General features: G+C 39.7%; 1 long non-coding RNA gene across 2 annotated transcripts in view; it reads right to left on the bottom strand.

Moving 5' to 3' along the window:
- Positions 1-1,027: 1,027 nt before the first annotated feature.
- LOC148426404 (uncharacterized) overlaps positions 1,028-19,102 on the bottom strand; it is a 62,765-nt gene continuing 44,690 nt past the window's right edge. Inside the window, exons 1-3 of one of the 2 annotated variants that reach the window (XR_015865252.1) lie at positions 1,686-2,118; positions 1,316-1,382; positions 1,028-1,248 (exon numbers count right to left, since the gene is read on the bottom strand). This is a non-coding gene — a long non-coding RNA (uncharacterized LOC148426404). Of the gene's footprint in view, positions 1,249-1,315; positions 1,383-1,685; positions 2,119-19,102 lie in introns of those variants that run through there. The other variant, XR_015865251.1, reaches the window with a different exon arrangement.

The raw sequence follows: 19,102 nt of genomic DNA, 5'->3' as shown, positions 1-19,102 counted from the left end.
AAACAGCCGGGTGCGTGAAGCTACAGTGGCCGAGAAACCGAAACAAATAAATGTACTGTATATTTCTATAATATACACAGTAACTGTATCGAGTGAGAAATAGCTTTGTGCTGAAGTCGTATTGTTATTTGACAAGTGGAAATTAATATGAGATGGATCACTGCATGCACACGGGCGCACATACATTAAAAATAATTTCCACATGCTGTCATGTGACACGTCACGCAGCTATCAAATGGCTCATTTAGGATTACATCTACTTCATATATCACATATACATAAATATACAAGTATGTCGTGTGCTGTATTCAGCTGCTTCATTAGGAACACGAGCTAAGGACTAATCGAATCGCGATAAGGTGAACAAAGGATGACGTACTCAGGAACATGTTAAAGCAGCGGTGTCAAAGTCATTTTAACTCAGGGTCCGCCTGGAGGAAAATCTATCCTCAAGTGAGTCGGACAGGTAAAATCATGCTAAATATCTTAAAAACAGTGTTGATTATATGTAGATCCAATCAATAATAAAAAAAATAAATAACTGTCATTTTGGTCCGCTTATGGACAAGTATCACAATATAGCATTTTTCCTTAGATTGCTTGGAATTAATAGAAATGTATTCTGATCTTTATTTCAATGTGTTACATATGTTATAGAAAACAAAATGAATTAAAAATGAACACGTTATTGCACTATAAAAGGGAGGGAAATGCTCCAATCGCAATCTACGCTTGTACGACTTCTTTGCAAGGAGTGCAGTGAACTGCAAGGAATTGACCGCAATAAAATGGTGCTGTAGTGTCACATGTTGGACACCGGGTGGCACCCACGTAATGATACACATGACAGAAGACGTTAAAAAGCCAGAGCTGTAAAAAAAAGTAAATTTAATAAAGAAATACAAGACGGATTGTTTATAATACATGACGGAACACAAACAAATGGCCGGTAATGACCCAAGTGCGAACCCCGCCCTTCTTTGGGCCTATTTTCTTTCAATAAAAGAAGCGACCGGACAGAACCACGACTGAGTGAATCCTTTAATACACGCAAGGGCATTCCAATATTATAGACAGTGAACTAATGGCTTTGCTCCCATTTATTTGGTCTTTTAATGCTTCATGAAATCTTGACAATCTTCTCAAAGTCCACGAAAGAGCACGTCCATGTTCGCTCTGTCTTCCGAAGAATGCACTCCTTGCGAAATCCAAAATATCTAAATTCCACTGTGTCATCTTGGGCTACATCTTTTCAAAGGACAAAATACAAATGGACCCGGAAAATGTCTTGGCCCCGGCAGCCCCGCTCACTCACCTTCCTCATCAGCTTCCTCATCAGCTCCAGGGTCCCATTTCTGTGGATGCTCGAGGCAGAGAAGATCCTACAAGAACACAAGAACTAGTTTTCCTCAGTCCCCATTCTCCAAATGCCAGACCCAAATGAACAGTTTGTCATGGACGTGGAAGCCTTCGACGTCGGAGCTGTCTTATGTCAGCAGTCAGTGAAGGACGGTAAACTACACTCTTGTGCTTTCCTTTTCCGTTGGCTATCTCCAGACATCAAAAACTGGAACTTGCTGACATTGAAGATGGTTTTGGAGGAGTGGAAATACTGGACGAAATGGACCAGGGCAGACCACAAGAATTTGGAATACATCCGATCTGCTAAGAGAATGAGGACCCACCAAGTTTGTTGGTCCCTGTTCTTCACCAGATTTAAGCATACTCCACAGTCGTAGTCGTTGCAAGGTTCTTGCAAATGGGTTTTTTTTGAGGGGGGGATTAAAACCAAAAACGCCTAAAACTTCAGCAAAAGTGGAGTTTTCCAAAATTCTTCGAATCTGCATTTTGTATGAAGCAATCGTAAAACGGAGATTTCTGCCATCACGGATTTCCTGCCATAGATGCCGTCGCTGGTGACGTTGGACAGAATTTGATAACACTACTGCCACCTAGAGGCTTGGCATGCTTGTAACTGAATAAATCAGTACGTTTTTTTTTTTTCCAAGAAACAAATCAATGTGGATGAATTTTTTTTTTCACACACAAAGGGAAGGAGAATATTCAGGTTTGTATGGATGGACAAGGACTTAACTTCACGCTCTCCTACTCACCGAGTTCCTCTAGTCCTACAGTTTGAACTAATCCCAATCTTATTTCCATCCTTAAATTTTTTAGCCCTTACCTTCATCATAAATTTCTACTCCTTTCTACATTACTTGTCATAACCTTTAATTAGTAGACCGTAGTATGTAGTCCTAACGTTCTATTGGTAGTATAATATTCCCAGTCATATTATTGATTCCTTAAAGTCTTTGTTTTAATCTTCTCTTTAGTCTTGAATTTCTTCTAACTTTTTATCTTTAGTCCTACACTGCTTGACATAACCTTTTATCCACAGCTAAGCTTGCTCTTGTATTTCTAACTTTTTTGACGCACATCCTAAATTCCTGGTCATAACCTTCCATCTGTATTCCTCAAATATTGATCCTGGTTGCAACCTGTTTAAAAAAAAAAAAAAAAGACGTTTTTACGGGCTCAAGTGATATATTTTGTCCTGATCGCTTCAAGCAACAATTAATCAATTTCACAGAATCGCTCAGTTCTTACCGATTCCATCCATTTTGAATTAACGCAAAAACGCACAGAGAGCAGAAATCAGCTTAGTGACGTCTTGTTTGATTATCCCCTCACCGCTGTTTCCTTCAGCTGCTTTTATTTCAAATCTGCGGTGACACCGTTTTGACGTTTTTTTGGGTGAGCGTGGCCGCATGAACAATGTGCACTTGAAAGAAAGTGCCTTTAACATGCAAATAAGAGCCGGGTGTGCCACTCGGGCAGGAAATCGATTGCCTGCCGCTTATACAAATGGAAATACAGTGTTAACCGCTATATTGCGTTTCATTGTTCACGCCCCCACAATATCATAGATTTTGAAGCATTTTTTTGAACAGTATACAGGCAAACTGGAATTCAGTCGGGTTATTTGATACCCTCATATTTCCTCAGTGTGCACTAAACAATGAGCATTAAGAATATTTTTCAGCTTTTTTTTCCTCTTTCACCACTCAAAATATTCAGGAGAATAATATACGGAGAATTTTAGACAATTAAAAAATAGACAAATACCACCAAAGGTTAACCCTTGTGCGGGGTTTTCCATCAAAGGCATTCTAAATCATAGGGGGAACATTGAAAGAAGACAAAAGGGAGCTGAAATTCCACTCAGATGGTGACATCATCTCAAAGTGTGAAACGGCACGACCAATTTAACTATCACCACGAAAGGGTCATCCATCCCTTGGCTAAAATACTGCGAGTAGAATGTGGATGGACTTGTCCAGAAAATACAACACAATACTGCATACGTGGATGAAATTATCCATTCCCATTTGGTCTCATTATATCACAGATTTTCACCTATAGTTGGTTTGTAACGGCAAACGAAAGATAATTTCCGTAGCGCTGTTTTTAAAAAGCCCGACGTGGGATTATTCGCACTTGAATTCCTATCGACCGATATCTCCTAAGTACTTCAGAACGTCCAAACGGCAAGTAGGGGAAGTGAAGGGGAGCTGTCACGTCGCATTGAGAGGGGAGAGGTGTGTGGATACAGATAACGTTCCCAAGGCGGCTGTGACACGGATAATCAGCGTTTAATGTCCCGAGGAGGCCATTCACGCTCCCGGGACGAGCGTTAAGGTGTCGCGTTCCCGATGTCACCTCTTTATCTGTTCCTATCACAAGGACTGGACAATATCTCGTGTTTTGTTCATCATACTTGACTCTCATACTGACAAACCTTGGAGATGGAGGACTCAATGGACGTAGACAGGGATTTAAGAAATATAGATATGTAAGTACGATCTTGGATGAAGAATAATGAGTCGGGTTAAGAATGTAGGATTAGAAAAAGATAAATATAGGATAAAGGGTTTGGTATATGAATGTAGTAGCACGGGGAACAGGAGGTATATTCAAGGAACATAAGAGAACATAATAGAAGATAAGAACATGACTAGAAATAGATACGATTAGCTAGGGATTGTAAAACTGGACAACCAAATAGAACTTTAGAAGTAGGAATTTATGACTAGGAGAAAAGGTTGAGATGCTGGAATGCAGGACAGGAGATGGAATACTGAAAATGTTGGATGAGGGATAAAAGGTTGGGACTAGGAATGGAGGATCAGAGATGGGATTTTAGGTAAGGATAAGGACTGTAGGACCAACAACAAAGGATCGGATGAAGGATGTTGGACAGATTGCCATGCGCAAGTGGCGCAATTTAACACTAGACGTTTCTAGTCCAACATACTCGTATTCATACCTAACCAAGAACCATTAAGACAATAAACCATCTCCGGTCTTACAACTGCTGACTTTTGATCTCAAGTCTACAGTAAATACGTAATCCTAAAACTTGCTCGTGGTTCTACATTCCAACACCGATTCCTCGATCCTTATTCGAACATACCAAGTCCATCACGACTTCAGTTAAAAGCTTGAGACAAGAAATGAAGGACTCTGGATAGATGATCGGGAATTTTACAAAGCATGAATTTTCACACGAATGAACACGGCAGGAAGTTATTTTTTTAGCGTTTCCACCCTGGATATGCTAAATTATTTGGTGTAGAAATAACAACAAAGCACATGCTCAGGTCTTAAATCCAAATACATATTTGACCAAGTTTTGTTTAAGGTCTTGCGGACCAAGAAATGCATAAGTAAATGCCGTCATGTCGTCCATAAAGTCAGCTCGTGGACACACAAATGAAAAACACATTGTGCATGAGTCATTAATTCATTATTCATGATCCTGATCAAATATTTAAAAACAGCCCCAAGTGGACACATAAAGTATTTTTAAGCCATTTAAAATGAAGAAGTCGTCTGTGAGAGGTGACTAAATATTTAGACTGATAGCTACTGCGCATCAATTAGTGATGCTTCTTTTTTGTCTCCACGGAAACCGACGACTGCTGACTCTGACAGCTTGACAAAAAGACCGCATCGTCTCTGTCAATGTGCATGTCACTTGAAGAGGAATAAAACAGCATTGACGGCCTTCCAGCTCCTAAACTCCTTTTGCTTGGATCTACATTAGGAGCCCTTACTTTCAGTACTTGTTCGACATTTGTACTCCTAACTTTGCCTACCTCGGTTACTTTCTGGTGCAGATGTTCTCTCGTAAGACCTTTACTCATATTCCGAACTGTCAGTCGTTACATTCTATCCCTCGTCTCACCCTTCTGGTCCAATCTTAAATTCATGGCTACAAACTTTTTTTTTTCCCCCCTATCTTCTATCTGCAGTATTACAATTCCTCGTCACATTCAAGCACGGTTTCTGAGTTCGTAATCCAAAGACTTTATCCCTCGGTCTATGTTTTTAACGTTACGCTTACATCCCACCTAATTTCTATATTTAGCTCTTTAATTACTGTATTTTCCTCAGTATAAGGCGCACCTAAAAGCCTTAATTTTTTAAAACAGCTGATGGTGCGCCTTATATATGGATCAATATTGAGATTAGGATTCGTAGATGGGGAATGAAGTGATAAAGTAAGCTTTGCCTGTTTCTTTTGTGTGTTTACAGTTGAACAAGATTGGTCATATTGACATTATTTTATTATGCTATTGAGAGTTTGGAGTTATTATTTGAGTTATTATTGTTATTACTTTGAGTATTACTATGTTGTGATTGAAAAACATTTAAAATATGTCATTAATTGAGGATGCGCCTTATAATCCAGCGCGCCTTATATATGGAAAAAGTTTTTAAAATATGTCATTAATTGAGGATGCGCCTTATAATCTGGTGTGCATTATATATGGAAAAAGTTTTTAAAATATGTCATTAATTGAGGGTGCGCCTTATAATCCGGTGCGCCTTGTAGTGCGGAAATTACGGTAATTTAAATTACTTGTCCTAATCACCTATGACTAGTTTAGGCATAACTAAAATCACGCTGTTGGGCCAAATTGGACTCGTAGCCTCTGGCATATTATTAATCATGTGTGGCCTGTCAGTACTGTCAAGAGCTGTCAAAATTAATCAATTAATTGACAATGAATCACGATCGAATTCATCTACAAATATTTCAGTAATTGAGCAATCATTTACAAGTATTCTTTCAAATAGAATCGTCTCAATCCTATGATTCCAGCCTTTCAACTTCTTATTGAATCAAAAAGAGACCAGAATAATAAAAACAAGACATTTGTAAATATCTGCTTTTATTTTGGAAAACAATAATCCAACTAGTCAATAAACCAGTTCCAAAAAGCATAATTAGCATATCAATCCCTCTAATGCAGTACTTCTCAATTATTTTTTGCAAAGGACCCCCTGAAGAAGAGAAACACTTTTGTGTCCCCCCCACTTGCCGCACTGAATATAAATAAGGTTATCTACCTAAAACTGTATCCTTTTTAACATGAACAAAAAGAAAAATAGCAATACAAATCAACTTTCAACAACTATTAACCAATTTCTACAGCGTTTATACAGGTTAGTCTGAAACTGAACAAAAAAAAAAGATTATGCATCTCACGGAAAAAACAAAGCTTTTTCCCTGGGTCAGCTATCCATCTATTGTGATCTTATTTAAATGTTGTCTGGCTGGGTTCATGATTGAGGTAAGGTTTGAGAGGGAACTCAACAAAAATTCCAGATTATAAATCATTCAGAAGATTGGCGAATATTTCACAAACTTGACCTTTTGACCAATAATTTAATCTTCATTTCGATCTTGTAGATCAGGGGTGTCAAACTAATTTTTATCGTGGGCCACATTGTCGTTACAGTTTCTGTAAGAGGGCCGAAAATACATCTAAAAATAGTCTAAAAAGTGAGTCATTGCTTAAGTTTTAACCTACCCCTGAATTTCTCTAAAATCCTTAAAATTTAGGACTTAAAAATAGAAAAATGTGTCTAATACATTTTGCTTATTTACATCCTTACCTAGTTTTGAAATCAGAGGCTGGTAAAAACTGTTCAAAAGGTAGATCTGGAACAGAAAATTGTTTTGGTTTTGTTTTGTTTTTTCAAGACAACCTGCAAGTTTAGCTAGAAACTTGATATCAAATCAGCATTTGGCGGGCCACATCAAATGATGTGGCGGGCCGGTTCTGGCCCCCGGGCCTTGAGTTTGACACCTGTGTTCTAGATCATGTGATTTTGAAAAACATTTTCATGAAAGATAAACCTTCAAATGATTCGTGAAAAATATTGATAGCGATGTGTTATTGTAGCTCATACCCTTACTACGATTGACCTGAAATTTTAGATTTATCAACTACATCAAGTTTCATAAAAAAAAATCGGCTTGAATAAATTTTCATTTTTGGGTGATTTGGCACGGAATGACCACATATCAAATCATATTTAATTTATATGCCTATATGGCATCACATTTACTTAATGTTGTATTTCATCACTAACGTAGGCTAATCGCATCATTTTTGAAATTGTATCCAAACCGATATCAATTACAATATTTTCATCGTATTTAATATCATACTATAAAGTAAACATGCAGTGTGAATGCAAATAGAAAAACGCGAGTGCTTTTTATGCCGACTTTCGTCCAGTAGTTGGACTTTGGCTTCACTTGTCACTTCCAGGGGAAAAAAAACAACGATGGCGGCAGCTGGCAGGTGCGGCAGTTTATCACAAGGCCAGAAATAATCCAAAGTGACAACTGGCAGCGGCACAAATGATTTATTAGTCTTTTTACTCGGCTTCTAACCATCCTCGGGGCGGGAATCAATTATTCACCGACGACGTGTCTTCAAATCATTAATTCTGCCATGAGTGGGAGAAGAGTCGGGCGGGCCTTGGACCAGGCTTACCGGGTGAGTTGTGTGACGCTGGGTCATACCGGCCAGGCTAGAGTGCAACTAGACGTGAGGAACATTTTTTTTTTGGTCCATTTATACCGATTAGGCTTGTCAAAACATTAGCACTCACAGCAAAAGCAGCTTTGTAGCGAGCAAGTGAGTTTGCGGGTCTAATAACAGCTAAACTGCGGACAGCTCACATTATTTCTAAGGGGATGTGATACAGACCGAATAGATGCAAATGTCATTTTTTGTCAAACACAAATATTAAAGGCACTTTAACTTACACATGTTAGAAAGTATGTTCACCTTTGCACTACCAATTTAAATTCATTGCAAAAATCAAAAGTGCACTACGTCTTGTCACGCCCAGTTGAATTCGTTTGTAAAACTGACCAATGAAACAAGAGAACTAAACTCTGTATACTCAAACAACAAATTTTGTCTAAGATACGTAATTTGTCCAACATAAGTTACTTAACAAGATATCGTTGTCTAACTTGATATCATTTTTCACGGTTAATTGGGACCGAAAACCCACTGCGAAAAGTGAAATCCGCAAGGTAGGACCTACCGGGAATTTTATTGCACATGTAAGTGGGTATTAAAGTTTATAAAATTTGAAAAATATTTAGACTTTATATATTTGAGACAAATAATACTGCAGTACACATATTTACTTAAATATTTAATTATTAACCCTTATATAGTAACTGTACTGTTATCCCTTCCCGTTTCCATCCCTTGGCTGGAGTTGGAATACACAGAGGGCCGGACTCGGAGTAACAGCCCTAGACGTTCAGACGTCGCCCTAAATTTGAGCCCGTATCTGACCAAACACAATAACAAGGAAGCACAGTTCCATCCATCCATTTTCAAGAGCCGCTTATCCTCACAAGGTTCGCAGGCTTGCTGGTGCCTATCCCTGATGACTTCAGGCAATAAGCGGGGGATACCCTGAAATGCTTGCCAGACAGGGAGGCAGAGTTGACACTCAAGGGCACTCCTACAAGACTCCCAACGCAACATTGACGAATGACCTATGACAGTGAAAAATTAGGGAACACTGTGTATTCAAACTGTTGTTTACCTCTATATCAGACAGTGAGAAGAATTTTAACATTCAAAAATAAAAATTTGAAAATCTTTCAATTTCTAAGTGGTTTTACCTGACATGTTTTGGCACTCTGAAGAAGGCAAAATATAATAAGACGTTAAACTGCGATAAGACAAAAGTTACTCCGCTAGGTTACTCTACAGTAGGAGGTTACAGTTTTAATTCAGCGAGAGGAGCAGCCCAAGTTCGACTGCTAGCATTTTCTTCTTTTATAGCAGTTAGCCTTGTCACAATATTAGGAACAGCCCACTGACAGTAGAGATGAGTGAGATTGACGACATGAAAGGTGGCGCGGAGTAGACTCATTCTTCTTGCTTTGCCTAGGAAAGGCTTCAAGTTTTATGTATAATTAATTTGGTTGTGTTTTGGAAAGTTGCGTTTTATCTGCCATAATTCCAGCCCTCTCATCTTTATGAATACAAAGCATATATAATGCGCCGCCCGCCTGTTATTAATTATGGAAATAACACAACAAAAGCACATCCTAAATCCATTACGCTGGTAAGCAAGACTTGTCTCAATAAATCAGCATCTACAATCAAAATTGAAATCATTTTTTATGCATAATGTATGTGCTTGTTGCCTGCAACATCTGTTCATTATGCAGAGTAATGCATTCTTGTAGTTTTTTAAAAACTTGCGTCCTATAAAATAATCATAATGACTGCTTCATTACGGCTCGCGGGAAGACACCAGTACATTTTACAATACGCCGCCTGATTTACGCCTTCATTTACTTCTTTTATGGTCCGCGTCGTCGCAGGTTCGAAAGGAGAAACGTGTTTGTTGGTTGTTTTGTTTTTTTTTTCCTTATTTAATATGTGCAAAGAAAATGAAGCCCATGTGTGAAACGGCTGTGAAAGATATGCGGGCCCTGAGTTCAACAATCTGTCCGAAGGAAGAAAGGAAAGAAGGAAGGAAGGAAGCTGGCCAATGCACAGATATAAAAAACTAGCTCGAAAGAAAGAAAAAGAAAGAAAGAAAACTAAAAGGAAGGAAGATAGCTAGCTAATAATTAGAAAGACAACTATAGCATAGCTAGATATAAATGAATAAATAAATAAATAAATAAATAAACAAATAAATAAATAATTGACGCAAACAAAAACTAAAATAAAGGAGGCAAATGAAAAAGGAAGGACTGTAGGTAGGAAGAATGAAAGATAGCTATAGCCAATAAATATAAAGTCAAAGATAAAAAGGTAGCGACAAAAAAGAGTGAAAGAAGGAAAAGTGAAAGAAGGAAACGAGGGAAAGAAAATAATTAGCGAATAAATGGACAAATACAAACAAAGGAAAGGAAGTTGGCTAGCAAGTAAACAGAAAGAAAAAATTTAAAGACATAGCTCAGGAGGAAGGATGGAAGGAAGGAAGAAAGGCAAGAAAGAAGCTAGCTAATGCACAGAAAAAAGGAAAGAAAGAACTAAAAGAAGGAAAGCAAGGAAGGAAAGAAAGAAGGTAGCTAGCTAATCAAGAAAAATAAATATAAAGGTATAGCAACTAAAAGAAGGAAAGGAAGGGAAGAAGGAAGCTAGCTAATGCACAGAAAAAAGGAAAGAAAGAACTAAAAGAAGGAAAGCAAGGACAGAAAGAAAAAGTAGCTAGCTAATAAAGAAAAATAAATATAAAGGTATAGCAAGCAAGAAAGAAAGAAAGACCTAAAAGAAGGAAAGGAAGAAAGAAAAATACTTATAAAGGTACAGTACAGCAAGCAAGAAGGAAGGAAAATATTGTAGGCACTTTCAGATGAGTGACATGGATCCAGATATAATCGTAAGAACCAAGGAGCAGTTAGTTTTATTGTTGATATTTTTGCCATGAGATGTGCTGAAAAATTGACGAGATGACCTCCTTTCGCCTGCTGACCACAGCAAGCGTGTTGCCTGTGTCCTCTGGCCTCAATTATTGATCACCTCCTCCCAAGCGAAAAATCACGGAAAGCTTCCCTTTCATCTTATTAAACACTGTTGCCGGATGTCTCGATTGCTCACTGAGCCGTCAAAGTGGCCCAAAGTCTACCCCCCATTTATCAGATGACATTTTTTTGGGAGGGCACATTCTGACTCAGGCTGGGGTATGGGGCGGCACTTTGTGGTGTTCCCCAGGGGTCAGTCTTGAGCCCGCTAATTTTCAATCTATACAGGCCAGCTAATAACTACTGTACGCAGATTATGACACGCAGCTTTATTACTGACAGCTGGGGATTTTATCTGCCTTGTAAATGTACGGAGCCACAGGAAAGACTTTGAATTGCCTTGTGATTGCCTTGCCTATTTTTAGCTTCCTTAAAAAAGTTTAGGGGTTGATCCCGAACCAAAATGACACAATTCACCATTTCTGAAAGTTTCCCATTCTTGTGAAAGAGTAAAAAGTTGGGCAAAGCCAAATTGAGGCACTGCGACGGGGTCCGACGCTGGCAGGCAACCATGTGGCTGGAAAGCGATGATGGGTTTGCAGTAAGCGGCAGCTGAGCCGGGCGGGGAGGAGGAAGGCGGGGGGATCGGGGAGGGGTGCGGGCCATGTTGTCGGGGCGGTCGGGGATCAGCGAGGAACAACAGCGCTGCTCCTGTGCGTCTGCTCCCTGACACTTTCCGTAATCTGATAACGAACGAGGACAGGTTGCCCGCGTCGCTACCTGGCAGCCCACCTGCCCGACCGCCGCCACCGGAGCGGGGAGGATAAGGCCTCGGCCCGGGCTTGGCAAGCGGCGGGCCCGCAGCCTCCTGAGGACGCTTAAAGGGTGATTAATCATTGTTTAGGCGGCAGGACGGGGGGGACGGGAAGGGTAAGCTACGTGGCACACCTCTGAAGCAATTAATCCCCGTGATCTCCACCAGGTTTGTCTTGTAGATAAGTCGGCCTACCAAATTGTTCCCAATTCATCAAGCCAGCTCTCAAAACGCACAATTCATCTCCTGTCGTTTTTCCAACTTAAGAAAAAAAAGCACAGCCTCTGCATGGGTTACATTAGCTCCGCAAAAGACATTCCTGGGATCATGGAAAGAATCAGCTTTTTTTTTTTTTTCCCTGAAACGTTGTCAACTCTCAAGCAATAGACTGCATGGGTAGAGGAACCCGATGCCGTATATGACCAAACGTTCATCCTGTACATTATTTTGTCAATAAACCGATAAATCTAAAATAAAACCTTTTCATTTCCATCCCTTTATTCGAAAACAGGCCATTATTCCAAATAGAAATACATTTATTTACAGCGCAGTCACTAATTTGGTTTGTAGCATGGCAAAGATGTTGATTGTGTTTTTTCAAAATAAAAGCAAATGTTTCATTTCGATTTAATTAAAGATAATACGTCCACTTTCAGACGAGAGGAATCCAGATTAAATTTACTCTTTTAAAAAAGTGAAATTCCATGCAAGATGGGTCATTCTGAATTTACACAAATTAACACAAAATATGTATTAAAATCCCCCCATATGTTTGCAACAGATCATAATACTAGAGCCTTTGGTAGGTAAATAATTCATAACATCACTGATTTTAATGCAGTTTTATTCTTGGAACCCTCAATTTTAACCCCAATAATTCCACGGTTGCAAAATCATTGTTGCAGTTCGCAACTTTTGTAAATAAAACTATATTTCTGATGGTATCGTATTGGATCGATCGATATGGGACAGTAATCTAGGCTGCAATATCGGTAGTGTATTAGAGGTGAAAACGTTTGTTGGTATAGCCAATATTAGAATTAATATAAGCGCAACATCATTAGTGGTGATGAAAAGGTCACTATTATTATCATCATTTTTTGGAAGGTGAATTATGGGTAGGTAAGATCACCTCCGCAGTCATTAATCCCCCCGTTTTGTCTTTTAGATAAATCAGCCTTCCAAATTGTTCCAAATTCATCAAGCCCATTCTCTCTGCACCCCGCGTAAAATACACAATATATTCTCCATCCTTTACGATGGATTTTTATTTTTTTTAATTTTAATAAAAAAAGCAACGACTTTGCCACATTGGAACGTGCGTTATATTAGCTCCCTATAAGATAAGTACCCCAGATTACGACGGGAATCTGCTTTTATTGCTCGCATCTGGCCCAGTCACAATTCATTTTCGCGTTTGCCGTGGCAAATTTTGAGCGATGGTGGCATAAATCACGCCGCTAATCAGAAACATAAGTGACAAGAAGCCGTCGCACCCCCAACCCTCCAGACCCCCCCTCGCAACAAAGGAGCAACATATGGCTGGGGAAAAAAAGCTTTTATTTGCAAGGTATACAACCTGAGCGTAAAAACAGATATTACCCACCCTCATTTGCATTTTTCTGTCATCACAGCGCTGGTATGTGCGCGGACGGCTTCGATAATGGGCAAGAAAAACATTTGTGCCCCGTTATAGATTTGATTCTCAACTCGAGTGCAGTAGGGAAAATGACACGGGTGGATGCATTTTGTTTTGTTGCAAGGTGAATTACGGTGAAAGGATAATACTTCATTCCGCGTGTCTAATAAACAGCGTTTACAAATGAAGCAGATACCGAAACGTTAATCATTTAGGACGGTTTAGATCTTCTTTTTTTTCCATTTATGTAGCTTTGCTAAAAGTTGACGCCCCTTGATTTTACTGAAAGTTATTAATGGATGAAAATGACACCTGCGTAGCCCATTATTGAAAAATAGTGTTCCCTCATGATTATTGTTTAATGGGGACTGAAAAACCCTCGCAATGTGTGAATTCCACAAAGAAGGATTGGCCCACTGACAAAAATTGTACATATACAAAATAAGTGTATGAAAAGTGTCTAATCGTCCTTGTCTATATTTCTTCCCTGTAAAACGGAACTTGAACAGGCATGTGTTTCTTTTGGGGCAAAAACTTTATTTTCTTTTCAAACACACAACATACGGTGCACCAGAGCTTAGCGAGCAGCTGGTAACATTCCCCGAGTCTCCACAGTCATGATTACTTTTTTTGGTTGTGGTAAAATGGAATAAATGTATACTATAGAAATTCCATCCATTCATAATTTTTAAATGTTTGTTGTAAGGAAAATGGAACAGAATTGAGTCTTCTTTGATGGAAAAACAAGATGACAATGACTAATGAATAAAAGTTTCCTTTCAGGAAAGCAAAAATAAAACGCGAGACTAAAACCAAATTTGCAATAAAGCTCAAATGATAATTTTCTCAAAAGTTCACAATGCGCCTGACAATTTGGTGCACTTTGTATGTGCATCGACCCCAAAATATGTAAACAATTGTGCAAGTCTGCTGTTTGACTGACAGTTGGACAATTTCCCGCTGACACAGGGACGGACGGAAGCAACACGCGAAATTTGTACACTAGCAACGATAAATCAATCAGAGAAAGTTATGTAATACGTGTAGAACGTGCACAGGTAGCGATAAAAACAATCATAGAACATTACATATTAGGTACGCTACATACCCTGGGAGCGGTAAACCAAACACGGAACATTACGTATTACGTAGATTATGTAAACTGGGAACGATAAACCATTCAAAGAATATTACGTACGTTCCCATGCACCTTTTAATATGGTGCACTTTATGTCCAAACATATACCCCATAATTGAGACTGCGCCTAATAATACGATGACGGTAATGTATTTTTTAGGAAGTCAACTAAATAGCTGCATTGAAAGACAAAACTTTATATAATCCAACAGTTATTTATTTATTTTAGGAAGTCCAAAGTCTTAATAAGAACGTGATTTTTTTTTTTTTTTTTTACCCCGCCTCCCTCATTTTTGTTGTAATCTGAATCACGAGGGTGAATATCTTCGCTCTCAAAGTTTACACTTGGCCTCTAATAAACTACACTGGCAGGCGAACCTGACGCTGATGCGACAAGACGAATCCCGGTTATTACGAGTTCTCTGCGGAAAAGTCCCGCCTCTCGCTTCCAAATCATATTTGGAGAGGAGGCGGAGGGAGGAGGGGGCGAGGCGGGCCGAGGGGGACGCACATTCTTGCCAATAATAGTAAAATGGCTGCGGTTTTAATTGCGTCATTACATAGCCAATATCAGCCGCCCGCCTGCCAATATCAATATTGCCATAACGCGGGCAGAATACAGATGACCCCGGGTGTATGCGGGGCGCCCCCCGCGGCTGCACCCGGGGAGGTTGGAGGGGGGGGCTGGTTGGCGACTCGTCTCTCTAATGTCCCGCCCCAGAGTCCCACCCTTGTTTGGAGTTTCATGGCGGGATGCTGCCACACGCAGGAATTGATGGGCCTTGAGGGGAACATCTGTGTGTGTGTGTATGACTGTGAAAGCATAATATATTCGTATTGTTGTGGTCACTCATCATAGGGCATGAATGTCAACTTCAGTTTGGTTTTCCAGCGGAGACTCCAATTCAGCAAGTTTGATGAACTGAACAGAAATTTCAATGTCGTTTTTTGTGTTTCTTCTTCTTCTTGGCCACGTTCGGGTAGGAAATCGACTGGGACTAATTGGTGAGATATCTCATGTTTATTTTTTGTGGTATTCTTGCTTGTTGTAAATAGTGGAGCGAAATGACGAAAAAGATCAAAATTATGTTTTCTATGAATTTTTGAACTTTCTCAGTGTAATATTAAGTTTGATTCCATAGTTCATGTTTCAAAAAGATAAATTTCAGAAAAAAAATAAAATAAATAAATAACAATGAAATAAAATACAGTGAAAAATAAGCCAAAACCACTTCGCTGTCTTCGACATTTGCCGCCCCTGTGAAATGTGCATTTTCACCAAGCGGCCCCCTACTATTGGCCCATATTTATTTAAAATATGACATACAATATACACATAAATCAAAAACATTGTATGCAGTTGTTTATTTAAAGTATTTTGTTTAAATTAAAGCCTGTTAGCTTAATGCTAACATTTAACGCCTGTCAAACATCATATGTTAGCTCTTTGATGAAGGCAAAATTCCATCTCGTAGTTCCCGCAATGCACTTGGCGCATCCACATTAATACATTCAGGACCGCAGGGATGATTTTGCCCTTTCAATATTTCACGCTTGCATCCCGTGTCTCTTTGCATCAAATTGTTGTTTAACAGTTAATGCAGCTATAGTATATACGGTCGTGTGTGAGGGTGAGTGGCGGGACAGGACAGGAAGAACGGATTATTATTTTACCAACAACATGTCAGATCTACTGTGGGTTTACCAACTGTGGGTAGAAGTTAGATAGTTAGCTAGTGTGTGTGTATATATATATTTATATATATATATATGTATATATATAACGTAGATATTGAATATTGTCAGCAACCATAACCTGAAAAAACAAATAAAAATTCTACCTCATTTCACCTGCTATTCTAGAGCAACTTTACACACAGTTGCTCTTCTGAGCTTAATTTTATTGTTAAGTGGAGTCGTGATTATTTTCCTGCACCTGGTATTTGTTTTGGCCCCCCCCCACTCTACCTACACTCCGCCCTCCATGATGAGACCCCTGATTGATGGACAGGGTCCAGGACATCTCTGCGATCGACAGCTGTTGATAGCTCTGAAATGGAGAGCAGCAGTCGGAGCGTAACAATGAGCTCATTGCGCTCTTGGCTTGGGCCACCGGTAGCGGGTGGGGTTGGGGGGGGGCATCTCATGAATTTCACGAGGGACCGCAAATGAATGCACATGGAAATTGGGCTGGGGAGGGAGAGCATAACTAGTAATACAACACTGATAATTATAATAAGCATAGCAAACAAAACAATTCAAACTTCTTTGTGTTGGTTTGAACTCTGCGGGATTGTGGTCAAAAAGAAGTTTACTAGAGATTTGTGTGCCGAATTAAGGGTTTTCAAAATAACAGTGTATCGTGTCATCAAAAGTCAGCAACAGGGTAGATTGTTGTACCAAAGGGGACAAAAAGAGGCAAGAAGAACTCACACTTGGGAGTGATATAGTCAGTGTTAAACATACAGATCATCAGGGTAGATTGTTGTACGTTGGTGACGTAAAATTAATGCCACTTTCAAAGCCACGAGCATATGTGTCTTGAAGGACGCGGACAGATACTCACTCTTGGGAGTGCTGTGGTCAACCCTAAGCATACAGTCCATCAAGGTAGATTGTTGTACTTTAAAGGACACAAAACGATTCATCCTTTTGAAGCCACTAGCATAGAAAACAACAGGCTTGTTGTACCTTGGGCATAGACAAACTCACACATACCTCAGTAAATAGTCAGTTCTAAACAAGCAGCACACAACGGTAGATTGTTGTACGTTGGTGGACACAAAATTAATCCCACTTTTGAAGCCACAGGCAAATTTATGACAGGTAGATTGTTGTAACTGGAAAGCTAGACAAACTCCTACACACGGCAGAAGTCAACACTAAATATGCCGCACACTAGAGTAGATTGTTGGTCTTTGATGGACACAAATACTAGACTCCCAAGGTGGTACATGAACAGCCAGCCCTAGGCTTACAGGATATGATGGTGGTTTGTTTGTTGTAAGGACACAACAATTACTCACTCCTGGGCGCGCTAGGTAAACCCTAAAAGCATTGACTTTATCAGGGTAGATTGTTGTACACAAAAGGAGATAATGGCATGGACTCTAAAGTGCATTCGACGCCACCGTAAAGCAATTGTTTACATTGTTGCCGAATATCTCCCCCAAACCTTCAGGGCAGCAATGACTTTTAAACTTAGGGACCTCTTGATCTAATAAAAAGAGAGGATGCGGAGAGGCAGTTTCAGATCGCAGTAGATTTATACTTGTGCAGTCCTTCTCCGTTTTCCTCATGCATGAGAAAGAAAAATGCTTTTTGTTTCTCAAAAATGTCTAACAGGTGAACCTGACGTGGTATTTTGTTGTGCCTCAAAGGACACAAACAGATACTCTCTCTTGGGAGCGCTACAGTTAGCCCTAAGTATGCGGTCCACCAGGGTAGATCATTGTACCTTAGAGAACACAAATCCCAGTTCTGAAGCCACAAGGATATAGTACAACGATTTGATTGGTGTATCTAGGGACATAAACACGCTGTTGTCCAATGGTCTGTACTAACCACAGGATAGATTGTTGCACCTTGAGGGGTACAAATCCTACATTTGGAAAGTTGGACTCAAACAAGCAGGCCTATCCAGGTTAGCTTGAATGTTTGCCATACCTTGATGAACATCTCACTTTTGGAGGCTCAAGTGCACAAACCTAAACGAAAAATCGGCATACTTTTAGGGACACAAACGAGCCGTTTGGAAATGAACCGCAGCGCATATGTTGCTATACGTCCTCTGAGGTTAGCAAAACAACACATATCGATGTGAAATTAGCATTGTGGGAGGTCAGCGGTCCCTGAGCTTAATTTAGGTAATTTCATCGTGTGAATGCATTTTTTTTTTCATTCCTCTTCCTTCATTTTTAAAAGCGCTTATTTGGCAGCTGCTTATTTCTTATATTAAAAAAGACAACATTAGACTGAAAATGATCTGGCAATGATTTTTGCGAGTTTGAGCCCCCTATTGAGGGAAATCTCCAGGTTTCGCGCGGTGATGAAACGCTTAATAAGAAAATGCGCGGCGGCTGCCAGCATCGCCATTGTGCGCACTAACGGCTCGCTGGAGTGTGCGACGACTTGTAAACTTTCCAAGCCTCGCAAAGTTCACCTCCTGAGTTTTTTTTTTTTTGCCTCATCGCGGCATCTGCGATTAGACAGGAAGGAGAACATCTTTAATTGCTTTAAAATCTGAATGCATGATAAGACGGGATTAATTTGATTTTTCCCCCCCCCTTCGTACAAGTAGCAGATGGTTTATGTCTTCGCAAAGGCTCCTGTTGTAAGATGAGATTCCCCCAGCACGCCTGTGATTGGTCACTGCTAATGAAGCATGCTGGGCTGATTATTGATTTAGAAAATGAGGACAACACGAGTATTGTGCCGGTGTGTGTGTACGTGTAATAAATTAAAGACAAGCTTTGTTTAGGAGTTGACAGAAATCCGCTTTAAACGACATCAAATATTACATTTTCCGTTCAGGTGCTCTCCGGCCTGTCACACTCGTTTTATTGTTTATTTCCAAACAGCCACTTTTATATTTACCGCTAACAAGCAGATGGTCGACTTGACTTATTTGTGTTTCTCAATGACCGATCAGATGCATGATGGGAAAAGCAATGAGCTGCTTGTCAGGCAAAA

The sequence above is a fragment of the Hippichthys cyanospilos genome, chromosome 3 (assembly GCF_059441005.1).
Source record: "Hippichthys cyanospilos isolate Australia breed blue-spotted pipefish chromosome 3, RoL_Hcya_1.0, whole genome shotgun sequence".
Lineage (NCBI taxonomy): Eukaryota > Metazoa > Chordata > Actinopteri > Syngnathiformes > Syngnathidae > Hippichthys > Hippichthys cyanospilos.
This window is presented reverse-complemented; position numbering and strand designations above follow the sequence as displayed.